At 34.6% G+C, this 22,106-nt stretch overlaps 1 protein-coding gene, 1 long non-coding RNA gene and 9 other non-coding genes across 12 annotated transcripts in view; 6 read left to right on the top strand and 5 right to left on the bottom strand.

Annotated features, from left to right (window-relative positions):
- Positions 1–22,106, top strand: part of slc7a6 (solute carrier family 7 member 6) — a 260,369-nt gene that overhangs the window by 95,953 nt on the left and 142,310 nt on the right. The gene's annotated exons all lie outside the window — the stretch shown is intronic.
- Positions 1–22,106, bottom strand: part of LOC133546593 (uncharacterized) — a 242,783-nt gene that overhangs the window by 96,045 nt on the left and 124,632 nt on the right. The gene's annotated exons all lie outside the window — the stretch shown is intronic.
- On the top strand, positions 45–157 carry LOC133548339 (U5 spliceosomal RNA). Its single transcript, XR_009805874.1, has one exon. It is a non-coding gene; the product is annotated as a U5 spliceosomal RNA (small nuclear RNA).
- On the bottom strand, positions 2,104–2,217 carry LOC133548301 (U5 spliceosomal RNA). Its single transcript, XR_009805838.1, has one exon. It is a non-coding gene; the product is annotated as a U5 spliceosomal RNA (small nuclear RNA).
- LOC133548373 (U5 spliceosomal RNA) lies at positions 5,417–5,530 on the top strand. Its single transcript, XR_009805904.1, has one exon. It is a non-coding gene; the product is annotated as a U5 spliceosomal RNA (small nuclear RNA).
- LOC133548287 (U5 spliceosomal RNA) lies at positions 8,216–8,329 on the top strand. The gene has a single exon (XR_009805824.1). It is a non-coding gene; the product is annotated as a U5 spliceosomal RNA (small nuclear RNA).
- On the bottom strand, positions 10,957–11,070 carry LOC133548347 (U5 spliceosomal RNA). Its single transcript, XR_009805881.1, has one exon. It is a non-coding gene; the product is annotated as a U5 spliceosomal RNA (small nuclear RNA).
- LOC133548304 (U5 spliceosomal RNA) lies at positions 12,506–12,619 on the top strand. Its single transcript, XR_009805840.1, has one exon. It is a non-coding gene; the product is annotated as a U5 spliceosomal RNA (small nuclear RNA).
- On the bottom strand, positions 15,241–15,355 carry LOC133548295 (U5 spliceosomal RNA). The gene has a single exon (XR_009805832.1). It is a non-coding gene; the product is annotated as a U5 spliceosomal RNA (small nuclear RNA).
- LOC133548328 (U5 spliceosomal RNA) lies at positions 19,322–19,436 on the bottom strand. Its single transcript, XR_009805863.1, has one exon. It is a non-coding gene; the product is annotated as a U5 spliceosomal RNA (small nuclear RNA).
- Positions 21,857–21,969, top strand: LOC133548351 (U5 spliceosomal RNA). The gene has a single exon (XR_009805885.1). It is a non-coding gene; the product is annotated as a U5 spliceosomal RNA (small nuclear RNA).

Raw genomic sequence — 22,106 nt, 5'->3', positions numbered from 1 at the left:
TGTGGCTGGGAATGTCCTTGGCCACAGTACGTTTCCACGCCAGATCACTCTTGTTTCTCTTCAGATCGCATAAATCTTTCGCCTTTTACTAAAGATTTCCGTGGGGAGGAACAACAAGAGTATAACTCTATTTTTTATCGCCCTGCGAAAGCGGGGTTACTTTGCACTGTTAAAAGTCAAGACCCGAAAAAATTAGTTCATGCAGCCGATGATGCTCTGATGAAGTAATAGAAGTGCTGATGTCGACATTTCCATATTACCTTTGCAGGGTGTAAGCGTTTGATAAGGAGTAATTTTTACGAAGCGATATCGACAATGACTTGCTGTAAATATATCTAACGTGTCTGCTATAATGGAAAAAATGTGAATCTTCTGAAATGATTAGTACATTAGAAAAATAACAGTATAATTATATATAAAATTAGCAAAAAATTTGAATTAAAAGACAAAAAGCTGACATTTTTATACTAATATATATAGTATTTTATAACACCATTTTGTCTTTGAATGCATCTAATATTTGTTTTTAGCATTTAAAAAATATATATCAAATAAAATGGCCCCTCATACTTTTAAGTATGTGGCCTTAAGTAGAAAAAGGTTAGATCTGAAATATTAGAACCGTTTCAAATAAAATATACTGAAAATATATACTATGTTTAGGTAGTAAATTAAAAAAAAAAAAAAACTAACTTATGAATTGATTTAAAAAATCACAACCGTAATAAACAATGCTAATTATTTAACTGAATATGAATATTTTGTGGAAGTATACTTTTTGACACACCAGGTTATGCAGTTACACAATCGTAACATTATTATACATTTTATTTTATTCTTACATCGGATAAAAATAGTCAATTTAGAGAAAAAAAAGAGCCAACAATTGGTATGTAATGAGAAAAAGCTGAAATATTTTAACTAATAATGAATAATAAGACTCAGTTACCTATAACACAAAAACTAAAAATATGCCCTGTTGGTGGAAAACATTTGTTGTTTTTTTTCTTTGTTATATCCCAACACGTTTATTAGTCAGTCACTGTGAAAATGACAATATATTTTACAGTATAAAACTGAGAGCTCAGTTGCTAGAATTTTTTTTTTAAACGTAGTACCGTTTTTTTAATTGATAGTAGTATGCTGTAAAAAACAACAACAACAAAAACAAAACAGTGAACTGAGCTGCCAGTTATTTTTTACTGCAAAATGTGAAGAAATATTTCTGCAGGTTGTGTAAAAAAAAAAAAAGAAATACACCAGGTACCATTAAAGTACATAAGCAATTGTATAATTTAGCAAGTAACTACATAATCTCTCACGACACACGAGAACATATATGTTTATATTTATGTGTGAATGTCAGCTAAATCCACATCTTGTAATCTGTTTTGGCTTCGCTTCATATTTATTTTTTGAACACATAACGACTTTATTTTGGTATTTCCTGCCACGATGTTGAGCTTTTATTTTGAAGCTCGGCGGACATCCCGTTGTTGGCGCAAGACATAGATGTACGTTACGTGTTGTGGAGTTAATTATCGGGGTTTAAATGGCTTTTACTTATTGTAATACTGATGTTTACTATGTTGAAATGTCTTATATCAAGGTCGGTAAGTGTACTTATGGGGACGTTTTGAGTGGGGAGAAAAGAAAGATAACTACAAAGTGAAGCCATCGCTACTGATCAGTCCACGCATGCGCGAAATTTACCTCACTTCCTGTACTTTTTTTTTTTTTTTTACGACGGAGCCTTGCGACCTCATGTTTTGGGATATTTAAATGATATTTAAAATTGCAATTTAGTAAACTAAAAAGGCCGTATTGGCATGTGTTGCAATGTTAATATTTCATCATTGATATATAAACTATCAGACTGCGTGGTGGGTAGTAGTGGCTTTCAGTAGGTCTTTAACTATATTTACTGTAAGTCTAGTCGATATCGCATTGTTTGAAAAATAAAAGTGTTAAAATCTCACTTTCAAGCGTTTACAACCCAGAAGGGCGATACAGAGTGTCGATATCCACACTGTCTTTTCATCATCAGGGAGATTTTGACTTTCTACGACTATATTTTAGATATTATTTTGAACAGTGTAGAGAAGCCCCGCTTTCACAGGGCATCAAAAAATTGAGTTATACTCTTGTTGTTCCTCCCCACGGAAATCTTTAGTAAAAGGCGAAAGATTTATGCGACCTGAAGAGAAACAAGAGTGATCTGGCGTGGAAACGTACTGTGGCCAAGGAAATTCCCAGCCACAGCGAGGTAACACACGGTCTTAAGGTGGCACACTTGAATGAACCAACAACAACTGACAACACAGTGCCACCTTAAATATAATTATATATATATATATATATATATATATATAATTCTCTGATCTGATACAAATTTTAGAGCTTTGAGTAAAAAAATAAAAATAAAAAAATTTTAATTTCCGATGTGATACCAACTTTTGAGCCTTGCGTAAAAAAATTTAAAAAGAGAAAAAAAAATATTTCCGATCTGATGCCGATTTTAGAGCCTTGAATAAAAAATAAAAAATTATATATATATATATATATATATATATATATATATATATATATATATATATATATATATATATACAATCTGATGCCAATTTTATAGCTATGAGTAAAAAAAAAAAAGACATTAAAAAATTCAAAACATATTGATTTTCAATCTGATACCCATTTTAGAGCCTTGAGTAAAATAAAAAATAAATAAATAAAAACATTGTTAATTTCCAATCTGACACCAATTTTAGAGCCTTGTGGAAATTTTTTTAAAAAGACAAAAAATTCATTTCCGATCTGATGCAGATTTTAGAGCTAAGAGAAAGAAAAAAAACCGAAAAAAAGAGAAAAAGAAAAAATGGATTTCCAACCTGATACAAATTTTAGAGACTTGAGTAAAAAAAAAAAAGAAAAAAAAGGATATCCGATTTGGTACCAATTATAAAGCCTTGAGTAAAATAAGAAAAAACAAACAAAAAAATGATCTGAGACCGATTTTTAAAGCCTCGAGTGAAAAAAAAATGTTAAAAATGAAAAACTTTTTGATTTTCGATCTGATACCAATTTTAGGAACTTGAGTAAAAAATAAAAATAATATAAAACATTGATTTCGGATCTGATACCGATTTTAAAGAATGGAGTAAAAAAGTATAAAAAAAAAGTTTTTTCGATCAGATACCAATTTTAGAGACTCGAGTGTTTTCGTTCTTGTCTTGCGCTCCTATTTTGGTGGCTTTTCCTCTTTTGTTTTGTTTTTCTTGCATTTTCCTGTTGCAGTTTCATGTCTTCCTTTGAGCGCTGTTCCCCGCTTTATACTTTGTTGTAGCAATCAAGAATATTTATGTTGTTGCAATCTTTTTTTTTTTTTTGGTGTGGACATTGTTGATTGTCATGTCATGTACGGATGTACTTTATGGACGCCGTCTCTGCTCCACACGCTGTAAGTCTTTGCTGTCGTCCAGCATTCTGTTTTTGTTTACTTTGTCACCCAGTTCAGTTTCAGTTTCATTCTGCATAGACATCCCTAAGCTTCAAAGCCTTTTCTTAGGGGCTCTCACCTTTTGTTTATGTTTGGTTTAAGCATTAGATACCTTTTTACCTTCACGCTGCCTCCCGCTGTCGTCTGCAGGATGTCCAACAATTTCAAAATAAAAGTTCAACATCATGGAAGGATATACCAAAATAAAACCGTTATGTGTTAAAAAACAAATGTAAGTGAAGCCAAAACAGTTTATATATTCTTGTTGTATGTTACACTACTTGTTATATAGAACTTCTATTTGAAATGACAGCGTGTTGTATGTAATTCCCAGAATCCTTAGCGTGCAAGCCAGCAAATAGTGCAGTAAAGCTAGAAGACTAAAATGTGTTGATATATTTAAAGGGGAACATTATCAGCAGACCTATGTAAGCGTCAATATATACCTTGATGGTGCAAAAAAAATACTATATATTTTTTTAACCGATTTCCGAAATCTAAATGGGTGAATTTTGGCGAATTAAACGTATTTCTGTTAATCGCGCCGGAGGGGATGACGTCAGAATGTGACGTCGCCGAGGTAATACAGCCGCCATTTTCATTTTCAACACATTGTAAACATTGGGTCTCAGCTCTGTTATTTTCCGTTTTTTCGACTATTTTTTGGAACCTTGGAGACATCATGCCTCGTGGGTGTGTTGTCGGAGGGTGTAACAACACTAACAGGGAGGGATTCAAGTTGCACCACTGGCCCCAAGATGCCAAATTGTCTGCCGCCAGACCCCCATTGAATGTGCCAGAGTGTCTCCACATTTTACCGGCGATGCTAAGACAGACATGGCACAGAGATGTATGGATAACCTGCAGATGCATTTGCAATGATAAAGTCAACAAAATCACAAAGGTGAGTTTTGTTGATGTTGACTTATGTGCTAATAAGACATATTTGGTCGCGGCGTGACTGCCAGCTAATCGATGCTAACATGCTACGCTAATCGACGCTAACATGCTATTTACCGGCGGTGCTAAAGCAGACATGGCACAGAGATGTATGGATAACCTGTAGATGCATTTGTAACGATAAAGTCACAGAAATCACAAAGGTGAGTTTTGTTGATGTTGACGGCCAGATAATCGATGCTAACATGCTATGCTAATCGACGCTAACATGCTATTTACCGGCGGTGCTAAAGCAGACATGGCACAGAGATGTATGGATAACCTGTAGATGCATTTGCAACTATATTACGTTTCCTTCCACCCACATTTAATGCGAAAAAAACACTTACCAATCGACGGATTTAAGTTGCTCCAGTGTCAAAAGATGCGAAAGTCCTGATCGTTTGGTCCGCACATTTTACCGGCGATGCTAACGCAGCTATTCGGCCATGCTATGGCTATGAATAGCGTCAATAGCTATTCGCTCAATCGCTTCAGTTTCTTCTTCAATACTTTCTTACTCCAACCATCCGTTTCAATACATGTGTAATCTGTTGAATCGCTTAAGTCGCTGAAATCCGAGTTTGAATCCGAGCTAATGTCGCTATATGTTGCTGTGCTATTCGTCGTTGTTTGTTTACATTGGCAGCACTGTGTGACGTCACAGGGAAATGGATAGTGGCATCGCAAATAGCGAAAATCAAGCACTTTAAAGCTTGTTTTAGGGATATTCGGAGACCGGTAAATTTTTGAAAAAAAATTCAAAAAATACAACATACCACTGGGAACTGATTTTTATTGTTTTTAACCCTTTTGAAATTGTGACAATGTTCCCCTTTAAGGTGGCACTGTGTTGTCTGTGAATGTGATTGGATGTCATCAGTTGTTGTTGGTTCATTCAAGTGTGCCACCTTAAGACCGTGTGTTACCTCGCTGTGGCTGGGAATGTCCTTGGCCACAGTACGTTTCCACGCCAGATCACTCTTGTTTCTCTTCAGATCGCATAAATCTTTCGCCTTTTACTAAAGATTTCCGTGGGGAGGAACAACAAGAGTATAACTCAATTTTTTGATGCCCTGCTAAATCAGGGCTTCTCTACACTGTTAAAAGTAACATCTGAAACTTAGTCGGAGGAAGTCAAAATCCCCCTGTCGATGCAACGAAAGTGTGGATATCGACACTCCGTATTGCCGTTCCAGGTTGTAAACACCTGATAGTGAGATATAACACTTTTTATTTTACAAACAATGCAATATCGACTAGACTTACAGTAAATATAGTTAAAGACCTACTGAAAGCCACTACTACCCACCACACAGTCTGATAGTTTATACATCAATGATGAAATATTAACATTGCAACACATGCCAATACGGCCTTTTTAGTTTACTAAATTGATCGAAAATATTTTGTTTTACTCAAGGCTCTAAAATTGGTATCATATTCCATCCATCCATTTTCTACCGCTTATTCCCTTTCGGGGTCGCGGGGGGCGCTGGCGCTTGAAAATCAAAATGTTTTGAATTTTTAAGTTTTTTTTTTACTCAAGGCTCTAAAATCGGTATCGGATCTGAATTTTTTTTTTCCACTTTTTTTCAAGTCAAGGCTCCAAAATTGTTATCAGATCGGAAATCAAGGTTTTTTTTTTATTAATTTATTTTTTATTTGACCCGAGTCTCTAAAATTGGTATCTGAGCGAAAAAACTTTTTTTTTATACTTTTTTACTCCATTCTTTGAAATCAGTATCAGATCGGAAATCAGTGTTTTATTTATTTTTATTTTTTACTCAAGTTCTTAAAATTGGTATCAGATCACAAAACAAAAAGGTTTTCATTTTTAAAAATGTTTTTTTTCACTCGAGGCTTTAAAATCAGTCTCAGATCGGAAAATAACAATGTTGTTTTGTTTTTCTTTCTTATTTTATTCATGGCTCTAAAATTGGTATCAGATAAAACATCTTTTTTTTTCTTTTTTATTTTACTCAAGTCTCTAAAATTTGTATCAGGTTGGAAATCCATTTTTTCTTTTTCTCTTTTTTTCTCTTTTTTTTCTCTTGGCTCTAAAATCTGCATCAGCTCAGAAATCAATTTATTTTATTTTTTTAAATCAACACAGGGCTCTAAAATTGGTGTCAGATTGGAAATTAACAATGTTTTTTTTTATTTATTTTTTATTTTACTCAAGGCTCTAAAATGGGTATCAGATTGAAAATCAAAATGTTTTGAATTTTCTAATGTCTTTTTTTTTTTACTCATAGCTATAAAATTGGCATCAGATCGGAAATATATACATATATGTATATATCTATATGTATATATATATATATATATATATATATATATATATATATATATATATATATAGATATATATAGATATATATACATACAGATATATATATAGGGACGGCGTGGCGCAGTGGTAGAGTGGCCGTCCGCAACTCGGGGGTCCCTGGTTCAGATCCCACCTAGTACCAACCTTGTCACGTCCGTTGTGTCCTGAGCAAGACACTTCACCCTTGCTCCTGATGGGTGCTGGTTGGCCTTGCATGGCAGCTCCCTCCATCAGTGTGTGAATGTGTGTGTGAATGTGTGAATGTGGAAGTAGTGTCAAAGCGCTTTTAGTACCTTGAAGGTAGAAAAGCGCTATACAAGTACAACCCATTTATTTATTTTTATTTATATATATATATATATATATATATATATATATATATACATATATAATTTAGAATTTTTTAATTTTTTTTATTCAAGGCTCTAAAATCGGTATCAGATTGGAAATCAATGTTTAATTTCGTTTTCATTTTTTACTCAAGTTCTTAAAATTGGTATCAGATCGAAAATCAAAAAGTTTATCATTTTTAAAATGTTTTTTTACACTCGAGGCTTTAAAAATCGGTCTCAGATCGGAAAATAATAATGTTTTTTATTTTTATTTTTTTTATTATTTTACTCAAGGCTTTAAAATTGGAATCAGATCGGAAATCTTTTTTTTTCTTTTTTATTTTACTCAAGTCTCTAAAATTTGTATCAGGTTGAAAATCCATTTTTTCTTTTTCTCTTTTTTTTCTTAGCTGTAAAATCTGCATCAGATTGGAAATCAATTTTTTGTCTTTTTAAAAAAAAAATTAACACAACGCTCTAAAATTGGTGTCAGATTGGAAATTAACAATGTTTTTTTTCATTTATTTTTTATTTTACTCAAGGCTCTAAAATGAGTATCAGATTGAAAATCAAAATGTTTAGAATTTTTTAATGTATTTTATTTTCACTCATAGCTATAAAATTGGTATCAGATCGGAAATATATATATATATATATATATATATATATATATATATATTTTTTTTTTGTTTTGTTTGTTTTTTTTTTTTTTTTAAATTTTGTATTTTTTTAATTCAAGGCTCTAAAATTGGCATCAGATCGGAAATCAATTTTTTTCTCTTTTAAAAATTTTTTACGCAAGGCTTTAAAGTTGGAATCAGATCAGAAATTAAAAATGTTTTTTTTTTTTTTTTTTTTACTCAAAGCTCTAAAATTTGTATCAGATCGGAGAAATATATACATATATATGTATATATATATATATATATAGTAAAATATATATATATATATATATATATATATATTATATTTAAGGTGGCACTGCGTTGTCTGTGAATGTGATTGGATGTCATCAGTTGTTGTTGGTTCATTCAAGTGTGCCACCTTAAGACCGTGTGTTACCTCGCTGTGGCTGGGAATGTCCTTGGCCACAGTACGTTTCCACGCCAGATCACTCTTGTTTCTCTTCAGATCGCATAAATCTTTCGCCTTTTACTAAAGATTTCCGTGGGGAGGAACAACAAGAGTATAACTCAATTTTTTGATGCCCTGCGAAAGCGGGGCTTCTCTACACTGTTAAAAATAATATCTAAAATTTTGTCGTAGAAAGTCAAAATCTCCCTGATGATGCAAAGAAAGTGTGGATATCGACACTCTGTATCGCCCTTCTGGGTTGTAAACGCTTGAAAGTGAGATTTTAACACTTTTATTTTTTTAAACAATGCGATATCGACTAGACTTACAGTAAATATAGTTAAAGACCTACTGAAAGCCACTACTACCCACCACACAGTCTGATAGTTTATATATCAATGATGAAATATTAACATTGCAACACATGCCAATACGGCCTTTTTAGTTTACTAAATTGCAATTTTAAATTTCCCGGGAGTTTTTTCTTGAAAACGTCGTGTAATGATGACATGTACGCGTGACCTCATGGGTTTTTAGGAAGTATGAGCGCTGCACACACACACAGCTAAAAGTCGTCTGCTTTAACGGCATAATTATACAGTATTTTGGAGATCTGTGTTGCTGAATCTTTTGCAATTTGTTCAATTAATATTGGAGAAGTCACAGTAGAAAGATGGAGTTGGGAAGCTTTAGCCTTTGGCCACACAAACACACGGTGATTCCTTGTTTAAAATTCCCGGAGCTGAAACTTTACCATGGATCACAGCGCGGTCAAGCCAACATGGTTCCCGACTACATGTCAACCAGCAGGTTTCGGTGAGAAAATTGTGGTTAAAAAGTCGCTTCTTACCGGATATCAGCTGAGCTTGTGCCGTCCGTACAGCTGCCGTCGACTTCCCTGAGACACTAGCTGCGTCAAGACAAACGTGGACGTACACTTCCGACTATCAGGTACTGTTAAACTCACTAAAACACTAGCAACACAATAGAAAGATAAGGGATTTCCCAGAATTATCCTAGTAAATGTGTCTAAAAACATCAGAATCCATCTCAATGCAATCGCGTTTTTTTTTTTTCTAGTCCGTCGTTATCAATATCCTCAAACACGAATCTTTCATCCTCGCTCAAATTAATGGGGAAATTATTGTTTTCGTGGATGTTCTCTACTAAATCCTAAATGATGAAGTATGACACATAGAATGGACCTGATATCCCCGTTTGAATAAGAAAATCTCATTTCAGTAGGCCTTTAATGTGTTTGCTATAATTGAAAAAAGTTTAATCTTCTGAAAAAATTACGTATGTAAAAAAAAAACAACAGTAAAGTTGCAAGGGAAAAAAGAGCAACAAATTTGAATTTAAAGACAAAACGCTGACATTTTTATACTAATATATATAGTCTTTTATAACAACATCTTGTCTTTGAATGCATATAATATTTGTTTTTAGCATTTAAAAAAATATATATAAGCGGTAGAAAATGGATGGATGGATATATAAAATAAAACGGCCACTCATACTTTTCAGTATGTGGCCTTTAGTAGAAAAAGGTTGGATCTGAAATATTACAAGCGTTTCAGATAAAATATACTGAAAATATAAACCATGTTTAGCTAGTTAATTAAAAAACAAACAAAAACAAACTTATGAATTGATTAAAAAAATCACAACCACAGTAAAAATGCTAAATATTTAACTGAATATGAATATTTTGGTGGAAGTATACTTTTAGACACACTAGGTTATGCAGTTACACAATCGTAACTTTATTATTCATTTTATTTTATTCTTACATCGGATTAAATTAACAGTCAATTTAGAGAAAAAAAAGAGGCAAAAGTCGGTATGTAATGAGAAAAAGCTGATATGTTCTAACTATCCATCCATCCATTTTCTGCCGCTTATTCCCGTTCGGGGTCGCGGGGGGCGCTGGCGCCTATCTCAGCTACAATCGGGCGGAAGGCGGGGTACACCCTGGACAAGTCGCCACCTCATCGCAGATGTTCTAACTAATAAATAATAATAATAGACCTAGTCACCTATAACACAAAAACTAAAAATATGCCCCCTTGTTGTTTTTATTTCTTTGTTTTATTCCAACACATTTATTAGTCAGTCACTGTGAAAATGACAATATATTTTACTGGAAAAAAAAACCTATAGTACTGTTGTTTTAATTGTAAGTAGTATGCTGTTAAAAAAACTGTGAATTTTGTAATAAAATTGTGGCGACTGAGCTGCCAGGTATTTTTTACTGCAAAATCGAAATATTTTTTTTTACAGGTTATGTAAAAAAAATAAAAATACACCAGGTAACATTAAAATACATAGGCAATTGTATAATTTAATGCGATGAATCCATGTAAACGTATAATTATAAAGATTTCAAGGTTACATAACAACAATGTGGCCCCTAGTGAAAAAGAGTAATGTTTTTTAAAAAGCTAAAAGAATATATTTAAAAACAAAACTTATGTAATAGGTGACTAAGTATGTTACTAATATTAGTTTAAAAATGTCAGCTTTTCTCATTAAAATACAATTGATTTACTGTTGTTGTTTTATTAAATACGTATGTTATTTGATAATACACATTTAATGACATTTTAGCAGACACGTCACAAGAATGCCTATCGATTCGTTATCGCCGGTACCATATAAGAATCACACGTCATTAGTTATTTTAGATTTACTGAATACGATTGATGATGCACCGAATTGATCTCCTCAAATCAATACTCAGAGTCTAATGTTGAATTTATTTTAACAGTGTAGAGAAGCCCCACTTTCGCAGGGAATCAAAAAATTGAGTTATACTCTTGTTGTTCCTCCCCACGGAAATCTTTAGTAAAAGGCGAAAGATTTATGCGATCTGAAGAGAATCAAGAGTGATCTGGCGTGGAAACGTACTGTGGCCAAGGACATTCCCAGCCACAGCGAGGGTAACACACGGTCTTAAGGTGGCACACTTGAATGAACCAACAACAACTGATGACATCCAATCACATTCACAGACAACGCAGTGCCACCTTAAATATATCAACACATTTTAGTCTTCTAGCTTTAAGTGGCCGTGCGCAACCCGAGGGTCCCCTGGTTCAAATCCCACCTAGTACCAACCTCGTCACGTCCGTTGTGTCCTGAGCAAGACACTTCACCCTTGCTCCTGATGGGTGCTGGTTGGCGCCTTGCATGGCAGCTCCCTCCATCAGTGTGTGAATGTGTGTGTGAATGGGTGAATGTGGAAGTAGTGTCAAAGCGCTTTGAGTACCTTGAAGGTAGAAAAGCGCTACACAAGTACAACCCATTTATCATGATGTTGAACTTTTATTTTGAAGATCGTTGGACATCCTGTTGTCGACGCGAGAGGCACATCGACGTGTTATGAAGTCAACTTTTGGGGTTCATTTCAGGTCGGAAAATAACAATGTTTTTTGTTGTTTTTTTCTTATTTTACTCAAGGCTCTAAAATCTGCATCAGATCGGAAATCAATTTTTGTCTTTTTAAAAAAAAATTAACACAAGGCTGAAAAATTGGTGTCAGATTGGAAATTAACAATTTATTTATTTATTTTTTATTTTACTCAAGGCTCTAAAATGGGTATCAGATTGAAAATCAAAATGTTTAGAATTTTTGAATGTCTTTTTTTTTAACTCATAGCTATGAAATTGGCATCAGATCGGATATATATATATATATACATATATATATATATACATATATATATATATATATATATATATATATCATTTTTTAAAATGTTTTTATTTTTTTTTATTCTAGGCTCTAAAATCGGCATCAGATCAGAAATCAATTTTTTTCTCTTTTTAAATTTTTTCACGTAAGGCTCTAAAGTTGGCATCAGATCGGAAATTAAAAATGCTTTTATTTATTTATTTATTTTTTTAGTCAAAGCTCTAAAATTTGTATCAGATCGGAGAAATATATACACACATATATATATATATATGTATATATATATATATATATATATATATATATATATATATATATATATATATATATATATATATATATATATATATATATACATGAGGTGGCGACTTGTCCAGGGTGTGCCCCGCCTTCCGCCTGATTGTAGCTGAGATAGGCGCCAGCACCCCCCGCGATCCCGAAAGGGAATAAGCGGTAGAAAATGGATGGATGGATATATGAATTTTATATTTAAGGTGGCACTGCGTTGTCTGTGAATGTGATTGGATGTCATCAGTTGTTGTTGGTTCATTCAAGTGTGCCACCTTAAGACCGTGTGTTACCTCGCTGTGGCTGGGAATGTCCTTGGCCACAGTACGTTTCCACGCCAGATCACTCTTGTTTCTCTTCAGATCGCATAAATCTTTCGCCTTTTACTAAAGATTTCCGTGGGGAGGAACAACAAGAGTATAACTCAATTTTTTGCCGCCCTGCGTTAGCGGGGCTTTTATTATCTGTCCAAAATTGATAAACAATTAAATTAGTACAAGCAGCCGATAATGCTCTGATGAAGCAATAAGAGCTGATATCGACACTCCGTATTGAATTAACAGGAAATAAGCGTTTGATAAAGTGTAATTTGTACGAGGCGATATCGGCGATGACTTGCTGTAAATATATCTAACTGTCTGCTAAAATGGAAAAAAGTTGAATCTTCTCAAATAATTACGAATGTTAAAAAAATAACAGTAAAATTACAAGGGAAAAAAATGAGCAAAACATTTGAATTAAAAGACAAAAAGCTGACATTTTTATACTAATATATATAGTCTTTTATAGCAACATTTTGTCTTTGAATGCATATAATATTTGTTTTTAACATTTAAAAAAGTATATCCATCCATTTCTACCGCTTGTTCCCTTTTGGGGTCGTGGGGGGCGCTGGCGCCTATCTCAGCTACAATCAGGCGGAAGGCGGGGTACACTCTGGACAAGTCGCTGCCTCATCACAGAGGTTTTTTTTTTCTCATTAAATTACAATTGTTTTACTGTTATTTTTTGTTTTATAAATTTAAATGTTATTTGATATTACAAAGTATGACTGCAGGTTTGTTATCGCCGATACACAGAAATGATGGCACATTATTTGTAACTCCCTCCACATAGCACTGACACAATGGCTTTCTTTGACTGGTTTATTGAAGGCTTCCTTTCCTTTCAATTCACCGTGAAAACTGTTAATAAAATAAAGCATGTTACAAACGTAAAAATATGTGGCTCAAACATTTTTACCGAAGTAAAATACAAACAGAAATGACAAATACCTCGTTGGCCTGCATGCTCCTTTTAGGAGGAAATTGTGATCTTCTGGCTGTTATAGCCCAAACGCTGAAAGTCCTTGTGAAACTTTTTAGTCCTTTTTTACCATCAGTTGCTCTCTTTATTCCTTCTCAGTGCATCAAACAGATCACTCATACCCAGAAGTAGCTTCCTTATATCCGTTCACAGACCAATCGAGACACTTCAAAACAAACGCATGCCCACAAACCCAACAAAAAAGGCATTAAATGACATTTTTAACCATAGTAACTTGAATAAAGCCTTCTTATGAACTTTTATACATTTTGATTTAAATTCCCTTTTATGAACTTAACGTATTCTGTTTTTAGAGAAATAATACAAATTATAATTATTAGTCGCGACAGTTACATTATTAGTTATTTAAGATTTTCTTACCCCACCTAGTGACACAAAATGTTATCACTACGATTAAGCCCAGATAATTCATCAATGATATGCTTTTAACAGTGTGGAGACGCCCTGTTTTTGCAGCGCATCAAAAATTGAGTTATATTCCTGTTGCTCCTCACCACTCCACCCTCCTCCCTAGTGATGGGTCGCAAACGAGATTTAAAAAACACTTAAAAATTCATCTTCAACCCAAAATAAAATAAAATAAATACAATTAACGTGACGTTTGGTGCGTTCGCGCACACACATCAGTGTAATTCGCTCCGAGGTTGACTCAGACACACACACACACACACACACACACACACACAACACACACACACACACACACACACACACACACACACACACGTGCGTTTCCAGTGCGACTTAATGTCTTGGTTGTAAACTGTAAAGTATTTTATTGCGCTAAAATAACGATAATAATTTCTCAGTTCTTTTGTTTTGTGTTCATTTTTACAACTGTTTAATAACTAGTGTTTTCTTTTTGACTTAAGTTCTTGTGTGTTGTGAGGCGACTATCCGAGTTCAGTATTTGTTTTCACCTTATTTGCATGACTTACTTTATTGTAATTGATATTATAACTTTTTAAATTTGAATTTCTCAGTTCTTTTGTTTTGTGTTCATGTTTACAACTTTGTTCAATAACTAGAGTTTTGTTATTTACACTAAGTGTTTGTGTGTTTTGAGGCGACAAGCCTTGTTTGCACCTTATGGGCGGCATAGCTCGGTTGGTAGAGTGGCCGTGCCAGCAACTTGAGGGTTGCAGGTTCAATTCCCGCTTCCGCCATCCTAGTCACTGCCGTTGTGTCCTTGGGCAAGACACTTTACCCACCTGCTCCCAGTGCCACCCACACTGGTTTAAATGTAACTTAGATATTGGGTTTCACTATGTAAAGCGCTTTGAGTCACTAGAGAAAAGCGCTATATAAATATAAGTCACATTTGCATTACTTTATTGCTATTGATATTACTTTTGTAATAATTTTTTTTTTTTTTTACTTAAATCGTTATCCTGTGTTGTATTATTATCATAATCAATTAATAAAGGCACAAATTTGTTTTTCAAAAGTATCGATACCCCGAAGTCCCCCCCCAATCAGATGACGACACTTCCGGTATCGGCGATACTTGCCGGTATCGGATCGGAATCGATACCCAAACTTGCGATATCGCACATCCCTAATAAGTACCCAATAAGTAGTTCTTGCTTCCAAAAATGGTTGGTGAACCCTGATCTAGCCGATTTCGCATCTTAAATTAACAGCATTAATCCACGTGGCTAAAATGTCGATATTATCAATACAATAATGTCTGTTGGGTGATTCTGGTCACACTTCAAGATTTTACTTTATTGTTTTGAACATGGTAAAGAAGCCCCGCTCTTGCAGGGCATCTAAAAAATTGAGTTATACTCTTGTTGTTCCTCCCCACGGAAATCTTTAGTAAAAGGCGAAAGATTTATGCGATCTGAAGAGAAACAAGAGTGATCTGGCGTGGAAACGTACTGTGGCCAAGGACATTCCCAGCCACAGCGAGGTAACACACGGTCTTAAGGTGGCACACTTGAATGAACCAACAAAACTGACAACACAGTGCCACCTTATGTATATATATATATATATATATATTATATATATATATATATATATATATATATATATATATTTCTCCGATCTGATACAAATTTTAGAGCTTTGAATAAAAAAAAAAAAAAAAACATTTTTAATTTCCGATGTGATACCAACTTTAAAGCCTTGCGTCCAAAAATTTTAAAAGAGAAAAAAATTGATTTCCGATCTGATGCCGATTTTAGGGCCTTGAATAAAAAAAATATTTTAAAATTTAAAAAAAATATTTATATATATATATATATATATATATTTCCGATCTGATGCAAATTTTATAGCTATGAGTGAAAAAAAATACATAAAAAAATTCTAAACATTTTGATTTTCAATCTGATACCCATTTTAGAGCTTTGAGTAAAATAAAAAATAAATAATAAAAAAACATTGTTCATTTCCAATCCGACACCAATTTTAGAGCGTTGTGTTAATTTTTTTTTAAAAAGACAAAAAATTGATTTCCGATCTGATGCAGATTTTAGAGCTAAGAGAGAAAAAAAAAGAGAAAAAGAAAAAATGGATTTCCAACCTGATACAAATTTTAGAGACTTGAGTAAAATAAAAAAGAAAAAAAACGATTTCCGATCTGATACCAATTTTAGAGCTTTAAGTAAAATAAGAAAAAAACAACAAAAAAACATTGTTATTTTCCGACCTGAGACCGATTTTAAAGCCTGGAGTGAAAAAAACATTTTGAAAAATGAAAAACTTTTGGATTTTCGATCTGATACCAATTTTAAAAACTTGAGTAAAAAATAAAAATAAAATGAAACATTGATTTCCGATCTGATGCCGATTTTAAAGAATGGAGTAAAAAAGTATAAAAAAAAAAAGTTTTTTCGATCAGATACCAATTTTAGAGACACGAGTCAAATAAAAAATAAATGAATAAAACAAACCTTGATTTCCGATTTAATAACAATTTTAGAGCATTGACTTGAAAAAAAAGTGGAAAAAAAGAAATTCTGATCTGATACCGATTTTAGAGCCTTGAGTAAAAAAAAACGTAAAAATTCAAAACATTTTGATTTTCGATATGATACCAATTTTAGAGCCATGAGTAAAACAAAATATTTTCGATCAATTTAGTAAACTAAAAAGGCCGTATTGGCATGTGTTGCAATGTTAATATTTCATCATTGATATATAAACTATCAGACTGTGTGGTGGGTAGTAGTGGCTTTCAGTAGGTCTTTAACTATATTTACTGTGAGTCTAGTCGATATCACATTGTTTAAAAATAAAAAGTGTTATATCTCACTATCAAGTGTTTACAACCCAGAAGGGCGATACAGAGTGTCGATATCCACACTTTCTTTGCATCATCAGGGAGATTTTGACTTGCTTTGATTAAATTTCAGAAATCATGTTGTTTTCTCGGTCCGAATAGCACTTTTTGTTGGAGGCTCCCATTAAAAACAATGTGAATATGTGAGGAGTCATCAACATGTGACCTCATCGTCTGTGACTTCCGGTAAAGGCAGGACTTTTCTCTTAGCACCTAAAGTTGTGAACTTTATCCTGGATGTTCTCTACTAAATCCTTTCAGCAAAAATATGGCAATATCGCCAAATGATGAAGTATGACACCTAGAATGGACCTGCTATCCCCGTTTAAATAAGAACATCTCATTTCAGTAGGCCTTTAAAGATGGGAGTCAATGGCGCCCCCGTGCGTCAATATTTAGAATGACAGAATTTAAATGAAAGTTATCAATAATATGGCGGTAATAGTCCCTGATTTTTTAAAATCCACCCCATGTTCATGTTTGTATTATTTTCTGTTTTACTCCCATGTAAGCACTTTTTCAAAAACATTTAAATATCCCAAAACATGAGGTCGCAAGGCTCCGTCGTAAAAAAAAAAAAGTAAGTACAGGAAGTGAGGTAACTTTCGCGCATGCGTGGATCGATCAGTAGCGATGGCTTCGCTTTGTAGTTATCTTTCTTTTCTTTACAATTGCTTATGTACTTTAATGGTACCTGGTGTATTTCTTTTTTTTTTTTTTACACAACCTGCAGAAATATTTCTTCATATTTTGCAGTAAAAAATAACTGGCAGCTCAGTTCACTGTTTTTTCTTCTTTACAGCATATTACTATCAATTAAAAAACGGTACTACGTTTTTTTTTTACAGTAAAATTCTAGCAATTGAGCTCTCAGTTTTATACTGTAAAATATATTGTCATTTTCACAGTGACTGACTAATAAACGTGTTGGGATATAACAAAGAAATAAAAACAAATGTTTTGGGGCGGCATAGCTCGGTTGGTAGAGCGGCCGTGCCAGCAACTTGAGGGTTGCAGGTTCGATTCCCGCTTCCGTCATCCTAGTCACTGCCGTTGTGTCCTTGGGCAAGACACTTTACCCACCTGCTCCCAGTGCCACCCACACTGCTTTAAATGTAACTTAGATATTGGGTTTCACTATGTAAAAGCGCTTTGAGTCACTAGAGAAAAGCGCTATATAAATATAATTCACTTCACTTCACTCCACCAAAGGGGCATATTTTTAGTTTTTGTGTTATATAACATGAATTGATTAACGTGGACCCCGACTTAAACAAGTTGAAAAACTTATCGGGGTGTTACCATTTAGTGGTCAATTGTACGGAATATGTAATGAACTGTGCAATCTACTAATAAAAGTATCAATCAATCAATCAATCAATAGGTAACTGAGTCTTATTATTCATTATTAGTTAAAACATTTCAGCTTATTCTCATTACATACCAATTGTTGGCTCTTTTTTTTACTCTAAATTGACTATTTTTATCCGATGTAAGAATAAAATAAAATTTATAATAATGTTACGATTGTGTAACTGCATAACCTGGTGTGTCAAAAAGTATACTTCCACAAAATATTTATATTCAGTTAAATAATTAGCATTGTTTATTGTGGTTGTGATTTTTTTAAAATCAATTCATAAGTTAGTTTTTTTTTTTTTTAATTAACTAGCTAAACATAGTATATATTTTCAATACATTTTACTTGAAACGCTTCTAATATTTCAGATCTAACCTTTTTCTACTTAAGGCCACATACTGAAAAGTATGAGGGGCCATTTTATTTGATATATATTTTCACGGTGGCAGAGGGGTTAGTGCGTCTGCCTCACAATACGAAGATCCAGGCTCGGGATCTTTCTGTGTGGAGTTTGCATGTTCTCCCCGTGACTGCGTGGGTTCCCTCCGGGTACTCCGGCTTCCTCCCACTTCCAAAGACATGCACCTGGGGATAGGTTGATTGGCAACACTAAATGGTCCCTAGTGTGTGAATGTGAGTGTGAATGTTGTCTGTCTATCTGTGTTGGCCCTGTGATGAGGTGGCGACTTGTCCAGGGTGTACACCGCCTTCCGCCCGACTGTAGCTGAGACAGGCGCCAGCGCCTGCCGCGACCCCAAAAGGGAATAAGCGGTAGGAAATGGATGGACATGTTTTTTTAAATGTAAGAAACAAATATTATATGCATTCAAAGACAAAATGTTGTTATAAAAGACTATATATATTACTATAAAAATGTCAGCTGTTTGGCTTTTAATTCAAATGTTTTGCTCAATTTTTCCCTTATAATATTACTGTTAATACTTTAATATACGTAATTATTTGATAAGATTCTACTTTTTTCCATTTTAGCAGACACGTTAGAGATATTTACAGTAAGACATCGTCGTCAAAATCGCCTCGTAAGAAACATCCCTTACCACACACTTATAAACTGAACGGATATTACAGAGTGTCGATATCAGTAACATTATGTCATTGATGCGGCAAATTCATCTTGCTATATCAATCTTTCAGTAATTTACTTTTAACAGTGTAGAGAAGCACCGCTTTCGCAGGGCATCAAAAAAATTGAGTTATACTCTTGTTGTTCCTCCCCACGGAAATCTTTAGTAAAAGGCGAAAGATTTATGCGATCTGAAGAGAAACAAGAGTGATCTGGCGTGGAAACGTACTGTGGCCAAGGACATTCCCAGCCACAGCGAGGTAACACACGGTCTTAAGGTGGCACACTTGAATGAACCAACAACAACTGATGACATCCAATCACATTCACAGACAACGCAGTGCCACCTTAAATATATCAACACATTTTAGAGACCTTCTATATAACAAGTAGTGTAACAGTGTTTTGCAACCTTTTTACAGCCGAGACGCATTTTTTTCATATAAAAAATCTGGAGGCACACCACCAACAGAAAACATTAAGAAATGAAACTCAGTTGACGATAAAAAAGATGTTAAAGGTGAATTTAAAGCATAACCAAACATGCATCACTATAGCTCTTGTCTCAAAGTAGGTGTACTGTCACCACCTGTCACATCACACCCTGACTTAGTTTTACTGTGTTGGTTTGTGCTCCCGTGTGTAGTGTTTTAGTTCTTGTCTTGCGCTCTTATTTTGGTGGCTTTTCCTGTTTTGTTTTGTTTTTCCTGTTGCAGTTTCATGTCTTCCTTTGAGCGCTGTTCCCCGCATATACTTTGTTGTAGCAATCAAGAATATTTATGTTGTTGCGATCTTTTTTTGGTGTGGACATTGTTGATTGTCATGTCATGTACGGATGTACTTTATGGACGCCGTCTCTGCTCCACACGCTGTAAGTCTTTGCTGTCGTCCAGCATTCTGTTTTTGTTTACTTTGTCACCCAGTTCAGTTTCAGTTTCATTCTGCATAGACATCCCTAAGCTTCAAAGCCTTTTCTTAGGGGCTCTCACCTTTCGTTTATGTTTGGTTTAAGCATTAGATACCTTTTTACCTTCACCCTGCCTCCCGCTGTCGTCTGCAGGATGTCCAACAATTTTCAAAATAAACGTTCAACATCATGTAAGGATATACCAAAATAAAACCGTTATGTGTTAAAAAACAAATGTAAGTGAAGCCAAAACAGATTATATATTCTTGTTGTATGTTACACTACTTGTTATATAGAACGTCTATTTGAAATGACAGCGTGTTGTATGTAATTCCCAGAATCCTTAGCGTGCAAGCCAGCAAATAGTGCAGTAAAGCTAGAAGACTAAAATGTGTTGATATATTTAAAGGGGAACATTATCAGCAGACCTATGTAAGCGTCAATATATACCTTGATGGTGCAAAAAAAATACTATATATTTTTTTAACCGATTTCCGAACTCTAAGGGGGTGAATTTTGGCGAATTAAACGTATTTCTGTTAATCGCGCTGGAGGGGATGAAGTCAGAATGTGACGTCGCCGAGGTAATACATTTTCATTTTCAACCCATTGTAAATATTGGGTCTCAGCTCTGTTATTTTCCATTTTTTTGACTATTTTTTGGAACTTTGGAGACATCATGCCGCATCGGTGTGTTGTCGGAGGGTGTAACAACACTAACAGGGAGGGATTCAAGTTGCACCACTGGCCCGAAGATGCCAAAGTGTCTGCCGCCAGACCCCCATTGAATGTGCCAGAGTGTCTCCACATTTTACCGGCGATGCTAAGACAGACATGGCACAGAGATGTATGGATAACCTGCAGATGCATTTGCAATGATAAAGTCACAGAAATCACAAAGGTGAGTTTTGTTGATGTTGACGGCCAGCTAATCGATGCTAACATGCTACCCTAATCAATGCTAACATGCTATTTACCGGCGGTGCTAAAGCAGACATGGCACAGAGATGTATGTGATAACCTGCAGATGCATTTGCAACTATATCACGTTTCCTTCCACCCACATTTAATGCGAAACAAAACACTTACCAATCGACGGATTTAAGTTGCTCCGGTGTCACAAGATGCGAAAGTCCTGATCGTTTGGTCCGCACATTTTACCGGCGATGCTAACGCAGCTATTCGGCCATGCTATGGCTATGAATAGCGTCAATTGCTATTCGCTCAATAGCTTCAGTTTCTTCTTCAATACTTTCATACTCCAACCATCTGTTTCAATACATGTGTAATCTGTTGAATCGCTTAAATCGCTGGGAATCCGAGTTTGAATCCGAGCTAATGTCGCTATATCTTGCTGTGGTATTCCTATTGTTTGTTTACATTGGCAGCACTGTGTGACGTCACAGGGATTTAAAATGGCCAGTGTCTTCGCAGAGAGCAAAAATAAGGCACTTTAAAGCTTTATTTAGGGATATTCCGAGACCGGTAAAATTTTGAAAAAAACTTCAAAAAATACGACACGCCACTGGGAACTGATTTTTATTGTTTTTAACCCTTTTGAAATTGTGATAATGTTCCCCTTTAAGGTGTCACTGCGTTGTCTGTGAATGTGATTGGATGTCATCAGTTGTTGTTGGTTCATTCAAGTGTGCCACCTTAAGACCGTGTGTTACCTCGCTGTGGCTGGGAATGTCCTTGGCCACAGTACGTTTCCACGCCAGATCACTCTTGTTTCTCTTCAGGTCGCATAAATCTTTCGCCTTTTACTAAAGATTTCCGTGGGGAGGAACAACAAAAGTATAATTCAATTTTTTTGATGCCCTGCGAGAGCGGAGCTTTTCTACACTGTTAAAAATAATATTTGAAACTTATTAGGAGGGAGTCAAAATCTCCCTGTTGGTGCAAGGAAGGTATGGATATCGACACTCTGTATTGCTCTTCTGGGTTGTAAACGCTTGTTAGTGAAATACAACA

This window comes from Nerophis ophidion, linkage group LG02, assembly GCF_033978795.1.
Source record: "Nerophis ophidion isolate RoL-2023_Sa linkage group LG02, RoL_Noph_v1.0, whole genome shotgun sequence".
Lineage (NCBI taxonomy): Eukaryota > Metazoa > Chordata > Actinopteri > Syngnathiformes > Syngnathidae > Nerophis > Nerophis ophidion.
This window is presented reverse-complemented; position numbering and strand designations above follow the sequence as displayed.